The sequence below is a fragment of the Lissotriton vulgaris genome, chromosome 4_1 (genome assembly GCF_964263255.1).
Source record: "Lissotriton vulgaris chromosome 4_1, aLisVul1.2, whole genome shotgun sequence".
Lineage (NCBI taxonomy): Eukaryota > Metazoa > Chordata > Amphibia > Caudata > Salamandridae > Lissotriton > Lissotriton vulgaris.
The window spans coordinates 2,067,455,850-2,067,479,773 of NC_141691.1; the positions used below are offsets into that span (position 1 = coordinate 2,067,455,850).

The 23,924-nt window shown below is 48.3% G+C and overlaps 1 protein-coding gene across 2 annotated transcripts in view; it reads left to right on the forward strand.

The window, feature by feature from the left end:
• The window catches only part of LOC147725015 (uncharacterized), a 61,981-nt gene that overhangs the window by 10,774 nt on the left and 27,283 nt on the right, over positions 1-23,924 (forward strand). For both annotated transcript variants that reach the window (XM_086966483.1, XM_086966481.1), the window contains exon 2: positions 1,780-1,864. The gene's annotated coding sequence lies outside the window, so the exon portion shown is untranslated. The remainder of the gene's footprint in view (positions 1-1,779; positions 1,865-23,924) is intronic.

Here is a 23,924-nt window from a genome sequence, read left to right on the forward strand (position 1 = left end):
TGACTCCCTCTCTCTAGCAAGGTACCGTGACGGGACACTCCTGAGTAGCCGAGCGCGATGTAAATACTTTTAACATAAAATATATCTGGCTCAGAAGATACTAGATTGCTCTGTTTTGTGGTGTTCAGTATTTTAACTGATCCACTTTATCTGCCTGTAAAATAAATAACCATTGTTTCAAGAGGTTCGGCTCTGATAGGGGATTGCGTTCAAGTGTGGTTACTATGCCAAACCGTAAATGTGTATTAAACCTACTACAGCCTGCTAGAGTAAACATTGACTGCATAAACCTATTATTGTTTGAGAGTTCAGTTAAAACAGGTGTTTACTTGGATATTCAGTTGGTGAAAAATAGTATCCAAAGCCGTGGGACTTCAGTGGTAAATGAGCACTACCTACCCTAATTCCAGGGAAAATGTCTCTCAGTAATTGGCCTTTTCCTGATTTCCTTGTTCCCTTTTTAGGTGTTTTCTGTCCCTTGAGAGAGCTTTTTTTTAACTTAAACATAGAGGGGGTCTTAGAGCTCGCCCATTACTTACTGTTGTTTGACTTCATTGTCACTCTCATTTCCTCACTTCTCATTGATCGGCGCATGCCAGTTTCACATTCTGACTTCTTGTGTTTCTCTTCCATGAAGCATGGAACAAGTACTGATTAATGTCTTTATTAGTATCCATCCGCTGATCGTGCTGTGATTGAGACACTTTGATACTGTATGCATGGACCTATTAGGGCGATACTGAAACACTGTTATTTTTCATATTCAATTTTTTCTTCAGCGTTGCTTTTCTGACGTCCAGGGTGACACTGTAGCCACAGACTTATTTAATGTTTAAGATCATTTTCTCTTCAACGTACAATTTTACTTTTTAGTTCAAGCATTCAAGACCTCTTGTATATACTTTAGTAAATACTTATATGTGTGTCTAATTTGTGGACTATGGAGATCAGCCCTAGGACTTGTCTGCTGCCGCTTAAGGACTTTTGTTTCTGTTCAAATGCCTCTCTAACTGTCTTGATAGAAAACGACCAGTTGAGGTCAGTAAAATACCAGAATTGTTTCCTCTTGAAGGACTTTCTTATTTTTTATGGCAGCTGTCAAAATGTAACTTTTCTTGATAGAAAACGACCAGTTGAGGTCAGTAAAATACCAGAATTGTTTCCTCTTGAAGGACTTTCTTATTTTTTATGGCAGCTGTCAAAATGTAACTTTTCTTGATAGAAAACGACCTGCAATGGTCAGGAAAATACCACAATCACTTTAGCATTCTCTACATTCCAGTCCATAGAAATTGTCTTCCACGAGCACTCGTAGACAAGAATATTTTCTTCCAAATGACCACCGAAGGCCCTTATTTTATATTACAAACAGAGCTTTGGATTTTATCATTTCAGCTGGAAATCAATATTTTTCTTTGTGTGTTCCTATACTTGGATTGTCATGCAGTTTGGTGCTTACTTTCCCTCCATGTTAACCCCTTGCATGCTGATGACGGAGCGGTTCCGTCATCAGCTACGGGTGAGCTGTGCTGATGACGGAACCGTTCCGTCATGACTCCGCCCGCGCAAGGCGGAGTCAGCATTGGCGGGGAATTCCCGCCGCACGCAAGGGGTTAAAGAACAGTAGGTGTTTCAGCATCCAGGCTAATGTGCTGTATAGCTTAATACATATAAGGTCCCAAAGGCGAGACTGATTGCATTGCAAATGCTTGTTTATTGTTCTATTTTTTTTTTGTCTGAAGCTCATGTTCTCGCTCTGGTTTTTTTCTTGGAACGCAGAGAGACCAGCCGAAAACACATTAACGCAGGCCCTGCACAGATAGCACAACTCTGCAATGAACGCACATTAAAGCACTTATGAAAGGTAAAATCATTTTTTCTCATTAATTAAAAAGTTAGTGTGTACATGTCTGTGTTCGAGCATAAGTGAACCATGCAAATATCTGCACATGTGGGTCTTCCAAAATGTGTGCGCGAGCTGGCCTTCTTTCAAGCGCAAAATCCTTTCCCTGACATTTATAAGGAGCTATTTGGACTGGAACAAATAAAAGAGATCAGGATTGGAATTGTATCCGTGGTTACGTAGCTCATCGTGCACATAGTGCTACTGATGTCACCTAAATCACAACATTCCTCAGCTCCGAAAATCTTTATCAATGAAGGTGTGGTGACTGGTGTCTCCCGCACTCTCGCCAGCTGAGTGCCTGTCTGCCAGTATCTGTTGATTCTTGTTCAGTGAGCAGTATTTTTTGCCAGTATCTTTTGTGTTTTTGTGTTTCTGTTTACTAGGATTTTGCCGATTCCGTGTTCCCCGTGACTGTTTCCCGCCACCTTCCCCCCTCCCGCTCCCCGCCGCTGCTCCCCTGCGGCCCGCCCCCTTTTTCTCTTCTGTACCCATCCCTCGACCGCCCATTGGCCACCCCGCTCCCGCCTCCCAGCTGCTCCTCCCTCCCACTTCGCCATTTATGGAGGTCGCCGCACGGATGCGCAGCGGATGCGCGCAGCGGGCGCACCCCAGGCGCGCTAAAGGCAAGCCCGTCTGCGCCCGACCGCGCCCAGCGCCAGAACCCCTGGACCCCGCGCCCTCGCTACACCAGACTACACTACGCCTCCAACACCCTCCGCGCACTCAACACCGGACGAGCCCACCCCTGCTACCGGGCCACCCTGAAACGCACCCAAGGACCCTTCACCTGCCGCAACTGCAGCTACACCAGCATCCAGCCCACCAAAACACCAGCCAAAGAACCCAACCACCTCCGCTGCATTCTCCTTAACACCCACTCCGCTCGCAAGCACGCCATCGAACTCTGGGACCTCCTAGACTCCACCGCCGCGACGTCGCCTTCCTGACAGAGACCTGGCTGAATGCCACCTCAGCACCAGACATCGCCATAGCCATCCCACAGGGCTACAAGATCTCCAGCAAAGACCGAGACAACAGAGTAGGAGGGGGAATCGCGATCGTCCACAAAGACTATATCAGAATCTCAACTAACACCGACAACACCCACGCCACCGCCGAGCATATGCACTTCCAGATTCACACCGACCGCAACACCACCCTCAGAGGAACACTCATCTACAGACCTCCCGGACCCCGACCACAGTTAAGCGACACCATCACCGACCTCATCAGCACCCACGCCCTCGCCTCCAGGGACTACATTCTCCTCGGGGACCTGAAATTCCACCTCGAGAACAACAACAACGCCAACACCCCCGCCCTGATCGACAACCTTACCAACCACGGACTCAAACAACACGTGACGATTCCCACCCACGCCGTCGGACACACACTGGACCCCATCTTCTCCGCAAGCCCCCACATCTCCTTCAACCACACCACCGAACCCCACTGGACCGACCACAGATGCGTCCACTTCACCTTCAGGAAATCCACCACACACCACCGCCCCCAACAGCTGCCGTGCCGCTGCTGGGGCAAGGTCACTGAGGACCAACTGACGACCACCCTCGCCCGGAGACCACCCACCGACCCAGACACGGCCGCAACCAACCTCACACAGTGGATCAGCAACTGCACCAACACCCTCGCCCCTCTCAAGACCTCCACAACCAACCACACCAACAAGAAAGCCGCATGGTTCACCAAAGACCTCCGGACCTCCAAGCACACCTGCCGGAAGCTGGAGAAGAAATGGCTCCACGATGGAACACCAGACAGCCACACAGCCCTCAAGAGCAGACACCACCAACTCATCAGGTCAGCCAAGAGGACCGCCTTCAAGGACCGACTCGACAACAACGCACACAACACCAAAGAGCTTTTCAGCATTGTGAAAGAACTCTCCAACCCCAGCTCCAACACCAACGACATCCCACCATCGCAAGACCTGTGCGACTCCCTGGCCACCTTCTTTCACCGCAAGATCACCGACATCCACGAAAGCTTCAACTCCGACCCCCCCCGCACCCACCACCGAGTACACCACCCGTGCGATTACCACCCGCACCAACCGCCTGCCCACCTGTTCCAGCATCGGCGACGAATACACCATCAAAACCATGAACTCCATCCACTCTGGATCCCCATCGGAATCCTGCCCTCACCACGCTTTCAACAAGGCTAGAGCTACCATCGCGCCCCACCTCCGGAAAACCATCAACTGCTCCTTCGATACAGCCACCTACCCGGAAATTTGGAAGCATGCTGAGATCAACGCCCTTCTGAAGAAACCGGACCTCAAGGACCTCAAGAACCTCTGGCCCATCTCCCTGCTCCCGTTCCCGGCAAAAGTAACAGAGAAGATGGTCAACAAACAGCTAACCCGCTACCTTGAAGACAACAATATCCTGGACCGCTCCCAATCCGGCTTTCGCAGCAACCACAGCACCGAGACCGCCATCATCGCTGCCACTGACGACATCAGGACCCTGATGGGCAAAGAAGAGACAGCCGCCCTCATCCTCTTGGACCTATCCGCAGCCTTTGACACAGTCTGCCACCGCACCCTATCAACACGCCTCCAGGACGCCGGCATTCAAGAGAAGGCCCTGGCCTGGACCACATCCTTCCTCTCCGGAAGAACCCAGAGCGTCCGCCTCCCACCCTTCCGCTCAAAAACCACCGAGATCATCTGCGGCGTTCCACAGGGATCCTCCCTCAGCCCAACGCTGTTCAATATCTACATGGCTCCTCTCGCCCACGTCGCACGGCAACATAATCTGAACATCATCCCCTACGCCGACGACACCCAGCTGATCATATCCCTCACCGAAGACCCCCACACCGCCAAAGCTAACCTCCACAAAGGAATGAGGGCCGTAGCCGACTGGATGAAGGACAGCAGACTGAAGCTGAACTCAGACAAGACAGAGGTCCTAATCCTCGGATCCGCCCCATCGGCCTGGGACGACTCCTGGTGGCCCACTTCACTAGGCACAGCCCCGGAACCCATGGACCACGCACGCAACCTGGGGGTCATCCTCGACTCCACCCTCTCCATGACCAGGCAAGTCAACGCCGTATCCACGTCCTGCTTCAACACCCTCCGAATGCTCCGTAGAATCTTCAAATGGATCCCTATCGACATGAGAAAGACCGTCACCCAGGCCCTCGTCACCAGCCGACTCGATTATGGGAACGCCCTCTACTCAGGAACTACTAACAAGCTCCTGAGACGACTACAACGAGTCCAGAACGCCTCAGCTCGACTGATCCTCAAAGTCCCCCACACAGCCACATCACACCCCACCTGAGAGGCCTGCACTGGCTCCCCGTAAACAAGAGGATCACCTTCAAGCTCCTCATCCACGCACACAAAGCACTCCACAACACCGGACCTACATACCTCAACAACCGAATAAGCTTCCATACCCCCTCCCGAAGCCTCCGCTCAGCCAACCTCGCCCTTGCTACAGTCCCTCGCATCTGGAAAACCACAGCCGGCAGAAGATCCTTCTCCTACCTCGCCGCCAAGACCTGGAACACCCTCCCAACCACCCTACGACAGACTCAGGACCTACTGGCCTTCAGAAGACTCCTCAAGACCTGGCTCTTTGATCAGTAGCGGCAACCCCCCCCCCCCCCCCCCTTAGCGCCTTGAGACCCTAACTGGTATGTAGCGCGCTTTAGAAATGCAATGATTGATTGATTGGTGACCCATCGGCATCGCAGGGAGAATCACTGTGTGAGGTGACTGGTCATTTATTTGAAATAGAGTGAACCCCCCTCTGAGTTGTCCGGTTACTGCATCTACTCCATTCTTGTGAACCAAGAACACTTAGTCCCGTCCCAGGGGAAGGTGAGGGACGGGGCTCTCACCACAACCACAGATTTCCATGGTGCGGGTAAAATTAGTTGAACATCTCCACAAAGAGAGGTCCACCGCAAAAGCCTGTGCGCTCTGAGTCTTCTGTCTGGTTAGGTTTCACGTTAGAGTGACCAATCATGCACACTACCCATTCCTGTTTTCAGCATGAGAGAAGCGGCAGGATTGCATGGAGCAGTCCAACCTAGTGTTGCTTTTGTTTTTGGTGGCCTGTGGCTGCAATACCCTGGCTGTTATTCAGTTGTTGGATTGTTGTGGGCAGAAGAGTGCATGTTGGACTGGCCAATCGCAAGACTGCCGGCCAATGCGACTTGCAAACTCCGCACTTTTCTTGTCATCCTGCTCTGTCAATAAGCAGGAATCACCCTGGCTCCACCCCAAAACTCACAGGTAGCAAGAATGTCCTAGAAATGGTAATGAGAGTGATACTATTTTAATAATGCATTTGTTGTTCATTTACTGTTACACACCCAGCAGGCGGGGGGATGCTCCTCCGCCCTATAGGAGAAACCGCTGCTGAGTGACCATGGTGTGCAGTTTAAGTATGACATGGCTAAGGAGTACTTACAAAGGAATGGGTTACATCAGTGTGTCTTCAGCAAGTAATAGTACCGTTGAGAGGTTCAGCAGAGTTGGCAAGGTCACAAATCAATTTGCAGAAATGGAGAGTAACGACTGGTTAGTTGAAGTAAAACAAATTATTTGAGCTTATATGTCCCCTTCTTCTGTCACTGGATATAGTCCTTTTCATTTAATGAGAAGTGGGAAACTGTATACTAAGGACAACATGGGTTGGATGAGTGAGTCTAGAAAGGTGGAATGGTCTGCAGAGGAAGGGAGGACTGGCATAATGAAAGCGTAACACGTTTATAAGGATTATTACAATGACAAGCATGCTTGTACTGATGTGGCTTTGTCTGAAGGGGAATGGTCTCTGTTGAGAAGGCAGGCAGAGTTCCGAATGGTCAAAGTTCTTTCTCTGAACCATTGAAGGTGGTAGTGTGTTTGAGGAATTCAGTACATGTAAGTGACAGTAGGGTGTGGCATATTCAGAAAGCTTAAGTGATGGTAGGGTGTGGCATATGCAGAAAGCTTAAGTGATCGTTGGGTGTAGCATATTCAGTATGTTTAAGTGACGGTAGGTTGTGGCGTATTCAGTACGCTTAAGTGACGGTAGGGTGTGGAATTTGGGTCACATTGCAAGAGGATAGGAAAAAGAAGGATGTGATTTTCTTGTGTTTTCCTGGAGTAGTCAATGATCAGTGTCAGGACGAGGGGTCGGGAATGTCAGTAGAGTAATGCCTGAAGCAAACTGTCGAAGCAGAGGAGACTGGGTAAAGCTCTGAGGAACAGATGTGAGAAGGTAAAATGGTGGGAAGCCAGTTTAGTCATGGGATTAGGCGTATTATTAAGTTCCAGGATTATGTTTTGAAATAGTTTTAGCTATCAATATTATGTAATTCAGGGAAGGTGTGTATTACCATAATATAAATCACAAGTTATATCATGTATTTATTTTCATAGGTTCTGTTGCAAGTCAACATATGTTAGCTTTATTTTATTGCTACTTTGTTTTTATTTGCATGTGTGTTACAATTGCATATTTATTATCAATTAATATTATAACTGAAATGTATGTATATATACATGGTTGTACTTTATTGTTATTAAAAGGGGGAAGATATGTGGAGAGTTGATTCTAGGTTCCATTCCATGTCATAGCATTCTAAAATACAATGGGTCTTGGGATCAGGAATTTGTGGGATGAGGAAGCAGGACGTGTGCAGGAGATGGACGGTTTTTAAATAAGAGTTGGCTTGTTGACCCAAATCCCAGGTTGCCCTCCCCTAGAGGTCAATCAACTGTCATCAACCTCCTTGAGAGACGCAGAACATGGTCCTGAGTGCTCCAGGGTCACGTGGCTTGAGCCATCTCTACATGGTGTTTTTCTCTCATCCTACACAGTATCATCTTTATCTGTCATCTTGCACAATCTTCTTTGCTCCAAGACTAATGCACTTTATCCCTAATCTCTGAGCCTGCTCTGAAGAGCCTTGTGCTATTGTGGCATGTCTGTGTAGCATTGGTGTGTTACATTTTTCTCCTTACCTGAGAGGTGTATACACACCTTTGTACCTACTCGCCACACTGACGAGGACCAACCAGTCCAGAGAGAGGTTTTAGGTGGTTTGTGTTGTGCAAGTAAGGGCTGGCCTGCCCTTTTGGGATTTAAGAAAGACTGACTTGCATAGAGATCACTGCTTCCCCAGACTTCTAAGAACCAAGACCCACTTTTTAGATTTGGTAAACCTTTGCGATCCACTGAGCTTTTATAAGCACGAGGTGGACGATTTTTTCAATGTAACTAAAACATAGTGTGGTAGTGTACTGTGGTTTACAAACAGCACGTTTTCCGTTGAAATGACCACTAAATTTGCACAGACCAACAATTTTACTGAAAAAATATATTATACACCAATGTTAAATATGCGGGCATCTTGTTTCAGTGAATATCATGTGTGCATCACTAAGTAAAGTGTCTTGATTTGTATTGATGTTATTAAAATCTTTGTTTGCCTCACGCTTCAGAAGTGCAAAAAAATTGCTTCATTTTTACTTTCCTACTGCTGAATGTGTACAATTAATTTACAAGGGATGACATTTTGTTGTGTTACAAAATCCTGCACCCTTCCTTTCCCTGTCTCTGTAGCCCAGCAAGATTTCCATATAATTCACATTCCTTTTTAGGTCGAAGCCTGCATTGCTGGGCATGCCCTGCTGCAGGCAAAGAGATATTGTGAGCAGGGGATTTCAGTATGGCGTGAATCCACGCGCCTTTTTTCCATTGGCAGGCCTCTGGAAACGGAGGCCTGCCATTGGAAAAAGCTCCTGTTTAGCAGATTTGTCTGCTCTGGATCCCGCCTCTCGAGGACTCCATGACCTGCCTTACGGTAGCACAACAATATTTTTTAAAATATTGCCTTGGCAACCATGAGGCCGGTCACGGAGTCCTGGAGGGGAGGGATTCAGTGGCTGTTTCCACCCCCTTTTTTTTTTTGCGCATTTTTGAAGTCATTCCTGCGTGAGTTAGGGGAGAGGCAGTGCTGGTTCCTGAAAGCTCTGAGTCGACTTCTTTTATTTGAATCCATTTCACGGCTGCTCCCTCGCTGTCCCCCCTGTCAGTGCGGAGAACAAGGGGCGGTTCGGGTTTCTGTTGCACCTCCCTGGGCTGCGCTGTAGCAGGGCAGAGCGGGTTTCATTCCTCTAATGAGAGCTAGACACTGTTGCACCGGAACATAAACGCCGCTAAACCGGAAGATAATTTCCTTGGCAGTGGCACTCCAGCACTCGGCCAGAGGTGAGCCCGGATGTGCATGTGATGAACGCCAGAATTGTTGTCGCTAGATACAATTTTGATTTCTGTTGGAAGGAGGTGATTAAAGACAGTGAATCTCCTCGCCTCCCAACTGCTGAGTACCCACCGAGGATCCCTCCTCGAAGAGGTTTAAAGAGTAGGCTGAGGGCTATATTAGAGACGAAGGTCAGTTTCGCAGCCTGTAATCATGCTCTGAGGTGCATAGTATTATCCAGACAGGCAGCCCGATATCAGTGGATCAGAGAGCCGAGTAATGTGTGACGGTCTCCTAAAGAGTAGCACATTGTATGTGTGGCTGTCAACGAGAAAGTTTCGTTTGTTCGTGAATACCAGATAGCAATGCGTGGCAGTGAAGCAGGCTGTGCCGTGACGTCACACGTAGGAAGTAGGCTATTGCCACGCGATCCAATGCCTTGTTTTCTTTGAATTTTGGGTTTTGTGGTTGTGTGTATTCCATTATAAAACTTAACGATAAGTCCCAGAATTAAAAGCAAAAACTTGACATGAGGCAGCACATCACCCATAGATGTGAGAAACTTGGCAACTAGATCGAATATTCTAGCTCTCTTCAGAAACAGGGGCGCGTCTGTAGTGTACTTCCAGTGAGGTAACTGGTAGATTTGAGTTGGGGGACGGAACCATGTGTCAGGGGTGTCAGTGTGTTTGACTGGTCGAGGTGCATACAGCACGCCCGGCTCAACAGTGTCATGGCAGCAGCTAGCCTCAGTCCGACACTGCTTGTGTATTCAGTTTTAAAAAAGTGTGCTAGATTACGAACGTGTAGTGGGTCGCTGTGCCAACCCTAGGAGCCTGTCCGTCACCAGCTTCGCCCTTTCAGAGAATTTCATCCTTCCTGTCCTGACTCTGCTTATTGTGACAGAATAGATTGCTTGTTTTTGGCACTGCGAGTCTTAGGTAAAGTGGGCGCCGTCATTTCCAGCAATTGCCTGTATCTCGGATTCATTACATCTCAGAAATGGTCTGTAAATTTGGATGCCTCAACCCCTGCCGCCTGAGCCGTGTCTTTGTTCTAGAGCAGACACCGGGAGCTGCGTTAGTGAGAGCTGGGCTCACTCGCAGAGCACAGCTCAGATTGTTAGCCAGGTAACCAGACATCATTTTCAACATGATACAGGTAATGGGGGAAGGATCCCGGGCGCGAGGACACGATAGGAACAAGAACCAGAGAATGAATGGGCGGGTCTGGGGTGCAGCGGGAAGGGGAGGGCACGACTGAGGTCACTGTAAGGGGCTGGTATGGTTCCTGGGGTGGGATGGAAGGCACCAAGGATTTTAAGAAGAATGAATCACAAAAGGGCAGGTGTGGCACAGAAGCCGTGTTATTAAGAGGGTGGATAGGCATCAAGAAGGGAGGGGTTGCACAAACCAAACCCCTCCCAGACGTGCGAGTGGCCTTTGTCCTTCACATGTCACCTGCGCAAATCACTTAATATCCCCCTGCCTAACAAAATAAATGTGTCCGTCTGTAAAACAACGGGTGCTAATGTGAAGCGCTCAGATACCTTCGGGTCGATTCTGCGCTATATAAAACAAAAAAAACAGTGACTAAGAGTCCGTACTTGTTGCACTGGTGCGCTGCTGGAAAGTTGAGGTATTAGTACACTTGGTTTTGCTAATCAATAATGCATGAAAATGGGTCTGTGTCAGTTCTCGAACCTTTTCCACACATTTTTTCGGGCATAACGTGAAAGGTATGTGCCTCATATGTCATGATATGTGGCACATAATGCGATCTGCAAAATGAATGTACTTTCATCTGTAGATCGACATGTTACTTTCTTACAGCATATAGTTCGCACTCACAGCATCCCGTCAGGTGTATGGCTGCAACATCGGCCCTACCCCCTTTGGAGCTATACAAAAATCAGAACATAGCAGCTGGTCAAGAAAGTGCTTCACAATATTCCCACAAAACGGATTTACCGTCCCTCAATTCCAGCCAGATCACTGTATCATTCCCTGCTCAAGTACCATTCTAAGGATGTCAATATGCGGAAGTGATGTCACACACAGCAGAAAAATTTCAAATCTGCATGAAAAAAATCAGCCAATGGATGAGAATAAATTGTCTAAAACTAAATGGAGACAAAAGTGAGGTCATGATTCTAGGAGGGGACAAAACAATTTGGTCCCACTCATGGTGGCCTAAAGAACTAGGAGGATGTCCTGAACCAACGGAGAAGGTAAAAAATCTGGGAATCACTCTAGACACCAATCTCTCCTTTGACGCCCAAGCGAATAAACTGGCATCATCACTGTGGTACATTCTAAAAATGATCAAGAAAATTCTACCCTATCTACCACTTGACTCACGAAAGACAGTGGTGACAGCATTAGCCTTGTCCAGATTAGACTATGGGAACGGCCTATATGCTGGAGCCAGGAAGAAAACTCTAATCAAACTTCAACGTCTGCAGAATGCAGCTGCCAGGCTGATATTAGGGATACCAAAATTTGAAAGAATCAGTCACAAACTTAGAGACCTACACTGGCTACCAATCGAAAAAAGAATACAATTCAAAACACTGTGCTTAGCATATAAAGCAACCAATGGAACTGGATCCCAATTTTTAAAAACTCATCTAAAACTATATGAGCCAAATAGAACCCTTAGATCTGGCCAAAAGAAAATAATCGCGGTACCAAGATTCAAGAAAGCAAACTGGGGCGGAAGGAGCTTCTTGGTACATACAGCAAGAAGCTGGAACCAACTACCGCTAGATATAAAAACAAGTCCATCACTTAAATCATTCAGAAAGCAAGTTAAAACGTGGCTGTTCTCTGCATATCCCTAAATTAACATCTTAAGAGTCAGAGTCGAATCACAGCGCCAAGACGCCTATGGGCAATCGCGCGCTTTACAAATGCACAAATCAAATCAAATCAAATCAAACACAAGAATTAAATGTGGGCGACTGCCACGATGGGAAATATATAGCCGGCTTAGACCTAGTTTCTAGTGCTGTTTATTGTAATTTTTTGCTAATAAATAGTGACTATTGATTTCGACCACTAGAATTTGAATGTTTACCCCCTTAGCTGTCTGACAGCTCATAAGTAAATGTTCTAAATACCACGTGCTACAAATGGACCCTTTAGGTAGATGACAACAAGATTTCTTGTGCTTAGAGAGGAATGCCAGTGCCAACCTGGTGATATTTTATAGGCACAGCAGGAAGGACAGGTCTTGCCAAGTTAATCACGTAAAATCCGCAGTGAGGTCTGAAATTGCAGTTCACTGTAAGTGTTGTATGTGCCATGGTGACATACACAGGCATATCTTGCTTAGGAGCAAATAAAACATTTATTGTTTGAAGCGCCAAGGCTGGAAATGAGGGAAATATTAGCCATCCAAATAAAACAGTGAGTTAAGCGCTTACACTAAGTGTAATTCCACAGTGTGAGCCTTTTATCCCTGTGAGGGTAACATTCAGAGTATCATTAAAAGGGGTAACTGTAGCACCTATTTACAGCGTTGTGAAATAGCAAGGCTGTAGTAGCAAACGCTGTTTTGAAAGTGAAACACATTATATAGATGCATTTCTTATTTCCTTAAAAATAGACACACACACACATTTATGTACACCACATTTGCTGGCCGAAATCAAGCAGAACAAGCATTGTCATAGCCAATAGGTCTCGCCTTTGGGACCTTATAAGTGTTTAGTTATTCAGCACAATATCCTTGGTGCAACAACATCAAGTGTTGCATGGCTAAACACTTATAAAGGTCCCAAAGGCGAGACCTATTGGCTATGCCAATGCTTTTTAAAAAATTGAGTTAAAAGGGAAAAAGAGAGCAATACTATTGTGACAAAGGACAAAATGGGGGAGAAGGGACACAGCGGTTAGTCGGCAGGAAACCTTCTTAGAGCAATGCAAACAGTATGGTGCATGCTGCATGATCCAATAAATGTGTCTGAAGGGGTAATCCTCAATCAGATGGGAAGTTTGAAGTTCTCTTGCAGTCAAAACCCCTCAAACCATAGTGTAGTTGCCTTGCAACTATGGACACTCTGTATGAATGCGTTAAATATGGATCTTGAAATAAGAATTCGAGTACTGTACACAATGGAATCAGAGTCTTAGAGAGTGGTGGCTTTCTCTGTCGGCCAGTTAGCCAAATCTTCGTATTTTGTGTGACCGGAGGTTGCAGTGCTCATGCCCATACAATAAATGCCTTGCATATGGAAGGAAACATGACTTGTTGCTTCATGTGCTATCCCTATTCTGTATGTGGGGAAAGCTTGCACTGCTGGTGTTTGTGTGATTCCTGCTGTGAATGTATGTGCCAAGATGTTTACTCTGGTACTGCCCATAATGTGCATTTCTGCATACAGGAATCATATTGCATGGTTGCCAATGTTTCCCTATGCATGTAAACAACTTGGCATGCTTCTGTACTGTGTACCTGTTCTGCGTAAGAATTAAAATGCACAGCTCCTGGCTGTGCTGTACCTCGGTCACGTGAGGCCCAATTGTACAGCTGCAGTCTTTGCAGTTAAGTGCTGTGGTTGAGCATGAAGGATGACTGCACTGTTGCTGTCTGTACTGTGCCTGTTCTGTGTGTGAGAAAACCTGAAATACTTCCGATCGGGCTGTATCTTTTCTGAGCATGAGTCAAGATTGCCTGGAATGCCTCTATTCTGTGTGTGTAGGAAGCTGAACCCTGTGCATACTCTCAATTCATGCTCACTTGGAAGTTTTTTCGACTCATCTTCATACTTGAACAAGCATTGGCATAGCCAATTGGTCTCACCTTTGGGACCTTATAAGTGTTTAGCCATGCAACAGTTGATGTTGTTGCACCAAGGATATTGTGCTGCACAACTAAATACTTATAAGGTCCCAAAAGCGAGACCTATTGGCTATGCCAATGCTTGTTTTCTCTAACTGCAAAGTGAGAGGAGTTTGTAAACACCAATACCCATGTTAAATAAATAATCAGCAATTTATCAGATGACATAGACTGCCATTTGCCCCTCTGATTTTGAAGCGCAATGAACGTGACAAAATAAATACTTAATTTAAAGTTATCTTTATTTATTGCTTGGACTTTCACAACCCACCACCTCATGAGCGACCATAGGGTATTGACCCACAGTTCAGGAAACACTGATATATATGATCCCCATCTCTAATTGTGGAGACAACCTACCATGCAGTGGACTGGTGTGCTGCCAACAGGAAGGCCTCATGGCTGTCTTGATTTCAATCATCTAAGTCTATTATATTTTTACTTGTTAAATTTGTGTCTCTGTAACTGCTAGCATACAGCCTTGTCAGTAAAATCTTACATAAGGATCGTTGCAGTCTTTAGGGCCTCCCTGAGACTCCCAAAGGAACGCTCTGCCTCAGATGCACGCTCTCCAGACTTATTCAATTGAAACACCCACTCGAGTGGCACAAGCTTGCCAGCCACCACTCACTAGAGCCTATCCTGACGAACACACAAACCTTGTTACCAGAGTCATCTTCCTGAATGTGTCCGGGGGTATAGGTGCAGGAACTCTGTACATCTCAACACTTTTCAGACCTAAAGATGAATCTCCTATCTATGAGATCAGCCTTCGCTGTCACTCCTGAAGCCTAATTAGAAGTACTTACTCTCTAAATGTCCACCCCCATCGACTCTTTTTTTCTTTCTTCAACTTAAGAATAAGTGCTCTGCTGAGGTTGTGGCAGGGACGTGCTGAAAGACTTACAATGTTGAACTTCTGTTACCAAACATCAATAGCAAATTATTCTGAGACTGGTAAAAGCCATTTCAGTGGTCAAGACTTGCCTATTATAGGCAACAAAAATATACCAGATTTCATGCAGCCCTCTATTGTCTTTGTATTCAGAAATGAGTGACTTGAATTGAACCAAAATGACATCACTTATTGGCATAATCATCAGACTGTTGCCACAAGAAGTGTATGTCACTATAAATCATGGGTAAGAGTATTAAAGGAGGCAAGAATGCATGGGCGGGGAGGGGATGTTACAGACAAAGGCATTGTCTGGACCACTAGAGTTGATCACAGTCTTGTTTATTGTAAATCTGCATTACATTTTCATGCAGGCCATAAAACAGTGTTTTTCTTAAAGAGCATTTCCTACTGCAATCCAATTGAATGTGTGACGTTTATAAAGTAGGAATGTAGCAACAGGCAGTGTACAAGAAAGAGGTTTACAAAGAGGGTACATGGGGCAGTGTCATGGCACACCGGGGATCGAATGTGTAAGAGTGGTCAAGGAGAGGCTCGAGAGAATCGGATGCCAGTGAAGTAAGAGTTCCTATTCAATGCTGTGGCCTGGAATTGGGCTGCAGTGACACGGACTGCTGCTCGGGAACCCTACTATCTAAAGCCAAACACTACTGAGGCGCCTCAGCCTACAATCGGCACTGCTTGCAGCCCGATGGCCCTCCTCCCTAGCCCAGCCTGCCAGTCACTGAGAAGGCACTTGTAATCAGGGCCACTGGAAATATGCAGCAGGACAGCACCAAATATTGCAGCAGTATTGTCTAAATTATGCTGCAAGAAAAGGCAAATTGTGTGGTATAATGTAGCACAGTTTTTAGGTCGAGCCTTCAAAACCTGTTATAACTTCTCTTGTGGGCTCAAAGCCATCCCCCTGCTTTTGATTTGTTTGTTTAACTGACTTTTAAAAATCCTTGCTTGCTAGTGGTCAGTCCTACCTCTTTGTCCCTCTTGTTTCTTTTCAGTTCCTCCCATGCAGCAGGGACTAAGTACTGTCTCATTACCCTATGGTTTTTTAGGTCTCGTGGCGTTAAACCGCGCGAAATCGCGGTCTCGCCAGAGACCTATTGTGATCGACTCTGCTTTCCAGGAGAGGGGACAGGAGCTGGCCGCGCGCTCTGAATTGAGCAGGCCACGCGCACGCGAACGCGCTCGCTGTGCCCAGCTCCTGTCTCCTCTCCTGGAAAGCTGTACCACACAGCCACACCTCCCCCTGCTAACGCATGCGCACACACATGAGCACCCCCCCCCCCACACATACACACACGTGCGCACACAGACACGAGTGCACCGAGCCCCCCTCCCGCCGTCGCACGCATATATACACACATGAGCACACACACACGAGTGCACCGAGACACCCCCCCCCTCCCCAGCCCTTTTGAACTTACTGGGCCAATCTCGGGGGACTCCGCTCTCAGCATGCGGCAGGGGCAGGCACCGGGCATGTGCCTCGTGCCCCGTCCGCAGAGTTGACGCTGCAGCTCTTGCCAGCTCCTTTCCCAGGGCTCCCTCTTGGTCAAGGGAGCCCCGCAACACTTGCGCAACTTCCTGCTGGCGGCCCCGGGGCTCTCCACCGCTCACAGGAGCCCCGGGCCACGAGACGCATTTACTCCGCCTGCCTCCTCTTCCGGTCCGGACGCGGCCCCGCCCCCGTCACAGGCGACCTTGCCTGACTTCCGGTGCAGCCGCGGCGGGATTCCGGGGCATTTTCTGCCACACAAACATTGTTTTTGTTAGGCACGGGGAGATTAAGTGATTTGCCCAGAATCACAAGATGGTTGGTGCTTGCTTAGTACGATTATCATGAAATCTAAGGCTCATCAGCCCGGCACCGACCCCCACCATTCCTGGCCCATCCTCCCCAAATCTTACAGACAGAAGTCCTTTTCCAGAAATCTATGACACGTACAACAGCAGGCCATGTGTGTGCTGTATAAACAACATACAGCTTTTGTGGGCAGAGCCACTTCCTCCTAAAGACATTTAACTGTAACTCAGATGTCACATGCCTGAGCGTTTCATCTTTAGCATCGAAAAATGAGTATCACGCGCCATTTTGCTCTTTTGCAGTTCGACACAAAGGAATTGGGACGCTTTAAAAGAGCACCAGTTATATTAACAATGTCCTTCTTTTTTGTTTTTTGTTTTTTATTTCAAGGCACGGGTAGATTAAGTGCTTTTCGTTGAATAAAGGCTGCTGAGTAGATTCCAAGACAAGAATTTGGTTTTCCAGTTCCAAAGTTTCCGTTTAATAGTCAACGGAACTCCGTGTAAGGTGTGTGTGTAGATAGATTCTGTTTTTTTTCTGAGACACACTACCCTGCTGTGATAATATGGCTGCATCATACCAAACTGTGACATGGGGAGTTGGCAAAGGGACAGTGGGCTATACGCACAGCCACGGCGTGGGGTTTAACAGTGACTGCAGCTTCATGCCTGGACGATGCCCGCCCTCACCCTTGGAGCACGCGGTGAGGTTTACCAGTCACACATCCTCTGTTGCTTGTTTTACAGCCCGGCCCTGCAGGGCTTTTCTACCCGTTTACAATCCGCGCTCCCTCCAGCACAAAGCAGGCCAGCGTGCGAGCGCGCTGACCTCTGACCCACAGGGTACACATTGGTGCTATAATTACACACCATCAAAGTGTGCTGCAGATGCTTTACATTTCCAGCTCAGTGGGGAACATCAAAGGGCAGCGGTGGGGGCCCTGAGGCCGGCTGTGAGGTGGCATCGGTGATGCCCGCGCAGGGGTTGGAAGAGCGCTGGGTGGCACTGTGGCGTAGCTCACCCAGTCCCTCAGAAGTGTGTGCCTACAATCTACATAATGTATGAAAACAACAGGAGAAAACCCATAAACCACGTTGGGATGGGTGTAATATGTGAATAAGAACAGTTCCCAACAGGTATTATGCAGAGACAGTTTTGAAGACGTATGCAATAAGCATTACAAAGAAAGGAAAAACCAAGGAGTCAAGAGTTTTTTCATAGAAGGTGGTCTTATTTTCATAGGTAGTTGAGGGTCAATACAGTTAAAGCAGCACTGTACAGAGTGGATCGTAGGACAACCCGGTGACACTTGGTGCAGGTGCTATATACAATCAGTGACAAGTGAGTGTGCAAGTGTTTAAAAACAACAGCAGTGGCGACGCATTGAACAGGATTTACAACATCAAATAATGGCCCCGGTAGAGACAAGTAATCATTACTTGAAACAAAGTTATTATAATGGGAGCACAAGACGTGAAATGCGTCGTGAAATTCAAGCTGTCTAGTCGACGGCGTTTCGATCCCAGTTGTTCGGGATCCTCATCAGGACGGGGTTGTCGATGAGAACAGTGATTCTAGCTTTCCTAGGATGGCATAGTCCAAATCCTGGTTAAAAACTCGATCGTTCAAGGTTACTGGATGATTCTTCCGTCTGGGCAGCGAGCGGTACTGGCGAGTCCTGACTGAATCAGGGAGGTTGGCCGTAACCGGGGTCTGCTGTCACAGCGGGTTGCAGGCAGTGAATGCACTAGCTAGCTACATAATGACACTTTGTACGTGCAGCGCCTTGTCCCTTTCAGCAGGGCTCACTCTCGATCTCTCTCAACGATGTGGCATAACAGCCGGAACTGCTGACTTTGGAGTTGGGAAACCAGGTTCGAGGCTGGCGTCCGCTCAACATCCTGTGATTCTAGGCAAACCACTCAATCTCCCCGTGCATACCAAAAAAGGAATGTGTCCTTGTGCAATGCATCTAGTGCTCTCGTAAAGCGCTCCAATAAATACCTTCGGATCGAGTTTTCACTATGTAAGAATGAACAAAATAAAATGAATAAGAAATAAGCAGGGCGAGGAATCGGCCTGGGCTTTTTTTTGCGTGTAATGTACAGGAAACATGCCTCAGTGTAGTGGGGTTGGCGCATTTGCATACGTTTGGATAACTTTTGTAGTCACACAGGCTAGTTAAAAACAAACATTAGCACAATCAATTGTCATGGCCTTTGGAAAGAGAAAATATTCTCCCTAGCTTTATGACACTCCATCTCACTACCAAATGGGCTTCTATACTCCCTCCTCCCCATCCAGGAAGTAGTGACAGGCGTTGTGTTTCATTTCCAACCACCTCTAACCTCACCTCACAGCTAACCATTCACAAACAATGTTTATATACCAATTGCAAATAAAAAAAAAAATGTATGCAAAGCATTGTCATTTACAATGCCAGTAACTCAAACTTTAATGCTGCGAGACCTATTGTATTGTAAATGCTTGTTTATCTGTTCTTTGAGGGACTATTTTATTCTTGGTTTCCTGCTCTGTTACTCTCTGCCTGTGTTCAGCTTTGGTAATCACTGCTTACATTTTAATATAGCATTCCTCCCTCCCTCTTTCTCTTAATTCTACAGTTGTGTTGGTGCTGTCCCCAGACCTTGCCTCCCGTTCCTTTGTGTGTTGTTGTTAGCATTTTTCGATGTTTAATGGCAGTTAGACTTTTTTAAGTAGGATATTGGGTTGATTTCAGCTTCATTTTAAGGGGGGTTTAGCCTGTTGAAGCTTGCCCCCTCTCCTGGGTCGTTTTTTGTTTCCCTGGCATTCCTGGGGCTGCAGAGAGACTTGCCAAGACCGAAAGTGGATGAGTTCGCTTCTGTTTATAATAGTGCTTCAGCCCTGCCGTGCGCTGGGTCTGAAGCTGTGCTCTCCCTGAACAGATGCAACATTCATCCACTGTGTCTATCCAAATACTGCTGTATTAAAGAAGCTGTGCTTCATATTTTACCATTGCGCCTTTTATGGGAAGTGCTTTTACCGTCGTTTGTGCATGGCACCCGATGTCTTTAGAAGGATTTGCATATTTTTATATAAAGTTGGGTTTTGTGTTGTCTTGCTGTTCAATTCCATCGTAGGACCACTATTTGTGTCTTTCTTTTCTTTTCATGCGCCAAGGATTGCTTACTCTGTGTCCATTCTTTGTTGCCATGCTCCAAAGGTTGCTTACTGCCAGTGGCCTTTCTTTGTTGCGAAAAAAAGTGGGGCGGTGCACTCTTTTCTTTGTTTCCATGCTTCAAGGGTTACATACTGGCCATGCTCTTTATTAGGTCGAGCCTGGGCAGCGCATGCACTGCTGCGAGGCATGCAGTATTGGAGTAAGGTTTGGAGCCCCATTCACTCTCTGCCCCATATTTTTGATTGGCTTGTGCCATTGTCCTTCGTAAACACTGGCTTCTGATTCGTTATTAGGCTTGTTAGTCCCTCCTTGGTCCTTCCTTGTCTGCATTTGTTACCGCCCATAATGACTGGGCCTTTTACTTGTCTTGTTACACAGTCTGCTTTATATTAGCTGTGACTATTATTTTGTGTAATGATTTGCCCCTATTCCACCCGCAATGTCGCAGTATGCCGCCCGCTTTTGTCTGAAAGGTGCACAGCCCCTATTAAAGTGAAAGCGCAGCATGGGGCGCTTTTAACAATAAAATCAACTTGACAAACGGATGCTTTTTTTTGTTAAAGTGCCCCATGATGGCCGCTTTCGAGTGAAGCTCCGCCATCCGGGCGACCAACCTTCACCATCCTGAGGCTCTGAGGCGGATTTAGCCCCGTAGCTCAGCTCCATCCTGCAACTGCGGCGACCCGCCGCCATCCGACACCGGTTTTGGGTCTGTGGGGGCACCGGAAGGGTGTTTCAGGTGGAGGAGCGAGGCCGCCACCCCATCGACGTCCGCTCTCACTGCGCCCGGCCTGCTGGTAGGTGCTGCGCTTGGGGCGCGCCGCTGGTCTGCTCGCGGCTTCTTGTGGCGCTGGGGGATTGGGGCTGTCCTCTGGGGCCCGGTCCGGGGGGTTGTTGCGCCGTCTCCGGGACTCGGTGACTCGCGGCGGCCTGAGCGGCGAGGCGGAGCCGGGGCCTTGGGTGATGGCTGCCCCGGGCCGGGCGCGGGGGGCGTTCTGTCCCGGGTGCCGCGGAGGGGCGGGTGGGTGGCGGTGGGCGCCCCGAGGGCTGGTGCTGCTGTACGGCCGAGCGGCCCCGCCTTCCCTTGGTGTCCCCTCCCCCTGATTCCCACCGGTGCGAGGGGACGGCTGATAGCGAGGCCCAGTACCTGCAGCCCTGGCCGTCCATTTTGACTGTGGATCACGCTGCCGCCACTAGACATATCCTGGCACCCAGAAAAGGCACATTGATAGCTGGCAGTCACGCAGCAACGGCACAACTCACTCCTTGCACGCGAGCTGCGCTCGGTGCCCCCAGACTCAGCTGTACCTAATTGCCATATCCTAGGAGGCGACCTGCTCGCGCCATTTTGCGCATTCCTGTTGGCCTGCTCGCCCGCGACACTGACAGTCGCCCTGCTCCCAGATCCTTGTTTTTTCTGCCCACACCAGACAAGACTTTGACCACAATGGGGAAAAGAGACCCCAATCAGCGGAAACTTAGTTTTGACAAGACCTCCACACACACTTCAGACGCCGCAACCGGCTCCTCCTCTGACGCCATGCCTCCTCCTCCTCAGGAAAACGCCGCTGCCTTGGTCGCTACCATGATGGCTGAGATGAGGGCTGGGTTCAAGTCTCGATGGTAGATTTGACGCTTTGGAGCAAAAGCTGGCCGATCTGGGCTCTAAGGTTCAGGTACATGACCGCAGACTGGATGTGGCTGAATCTCGCGTCTCCGACATTGAGGATGCGGGCGCCAAAACGCTGAAGCGCCTTGAACACGTCGAGAAGATACTGAAAGAGGTCGCCATTAAGAATGAGGACTTAGAGGCACGCGGACGACGAAACAACGTTCGCATATTGGGCGTGGCGGAGTCAACCCAGACCGGCCGAATGGACATCTTTGTGGAGAACCTTCTCATTGAACTGTTTGGCAGGGACCAATTCACTTCAGGCTTTGTGGTGGAGCGGGCCCACCGGTCTTTGGGACCCCGACCACAACCGGGATTGCCACCACGACCCATCATCGCAAGGATCATGAACTTCAGGGACCGTGACGCAGCCCTCCGTGCAGCTTGAGAGAAGGGAGAGATAAGATGGCAGGGAGACTCACTTTCATTCTACCCGGACTCCACCGCCCTGGTGCAAGAAGCACGGCGAAAGTACACTGGGGTTAAAGATACTCTGCGTAATCTAGGCCTTAAATATGGCATTCTTTACCCTGCGCGTCTCAGGGTGGAGGTGGCTGGCAGGGCCCGCCGCATATTTGACAATCCGACGGAGGTGCAGGAGTTCTGTCATTCGTACAAAACCAGAGGTGGCCAGCATGCGGGCGAATCCAGGGCTCAGTCGCCGTTGCAGGGTGACTCTCAGAACAGCGTCGATCTATTCTCCACCTCAGGCCACGGCTGACACTTGCACGCTAGCACACGCATCTGCCTCCGCAGCTTGGATATTTGTCACTCTGATTCAGGCCTCATTGGATTGATAACTGGAATCTACGACCATGGTCTTGCCCGTAGGACGGGGCGTTACCACCCCCTATGGCGACTGCCATTCTACTTGGGGAATTTGTTGATTTCGACGTGGTGGGATGGGGTTCCATTCCATTTGTCCTGTTTGTGAGATACTATCCTGCCGCCACGATGGGTTGGGTGTTCCTCTTTGGGGTTACTAAGAGGTTGGGTGGGGGGTGGGCTATGGGGATTGTTTGGTTATGTATTTCTTGGAAGTGTCACGAAGTCTTCATAATTCCGAATGTTGTATTGAGCTGCTTATGTCATAGGTCACCTACACTCACTTGTCACTCATGGCTAGGTCACGAAGTCTTCATAATTCCGAATGTTGTATTGAGCTGCTTATGTCATAGGTCACCTACACTCACTTGTCACTCATGGCTAGGTTAGGACTGCAAGTGGGCCCCTCGGAACTATCATTGATGTCCTGGAATGTGAGGGGATTGAATAACGCCGGGAAATGCAAACAAGTGTTTAATTATATTGCCAGGCATAGGATCGATATAGTCTTCCTACAGGAGACTCATTTAACCTCTGAGTCTGCTTCACAAGTGGCCAGGAGTTGGGGTACTCATTGTTTTTTTCACACTACACTAGGTATTCCAGGGGAGTGGCTATCTGTATACACAAGCGGGTACCTTTTGTGCTCACTCACTCCGTCCTGGACGGGGAAGGCAGATATGTTATCATCTCAGGGACCCTACTGGGCCACAAGGTCACGCTTGCCGGTATTTATGGTCCTAACACTGACACCCCTGCCTTTTTCAGTGACTTTCAGCTACGCCTATTGCAATCAGACCCGGATTTGCTGTTGCTTGGTGGTGATTTTAACCTTCTATTTAATTTTTTGAGGGATAGTACTGCAGCCACCCCAGACACCAGGCCTCACTCACGCCCTGTTTTGCGAGACATATGTACACACTTTTTTCTCGTAGACATTGAAGCACAATTGCACGCCTCCACCCCTGCTTATACTCACTACTCTGGGTTCCATGACACGTGGACGAGACTTGACTATTGGCTTATCTCCCTGGAAGTGGTTGGGTGGGTGGACGAACTCCTTACACTTCCCCGCACACTATCAGACCACTCGCCTATAGTGCTTAGATTGCAGGTCCCTCGGGCGGGGGGGTTACGAGAAGCAATGGCGCTTCCCCGGGAAGGCTTTGTCGGACCCAATTTTCGCTGAGACTATCAGGGATGCCATTGAGGAATACTTTGAACTCAACACAGGCACCGTCGACACCTGGGCTGTCCTATGGGAGGGCTTTAAGGCAACCATCAGGGGAGTTTGCATTGCTACGCACACTGGGGTGCTGCGTACTATACGCGCGACCCTTTCACGGCTTGAGCGTGACATAAAGACACTGGAGGCAGAACAACTTTGCCTACGCACACCAGAGGGGGACCGTAGGCGCCTACAATTGCTGATGGAGTTTAGGGAGGAAGCGGATAGGGAGCTCAGATTCCTAACTAGAGCGCACGCTGCTAGGCAATATGGGGAGGGGGACCGACCCGGCAAGGTACTAGCACAACTACTTCGCCCACCACGTG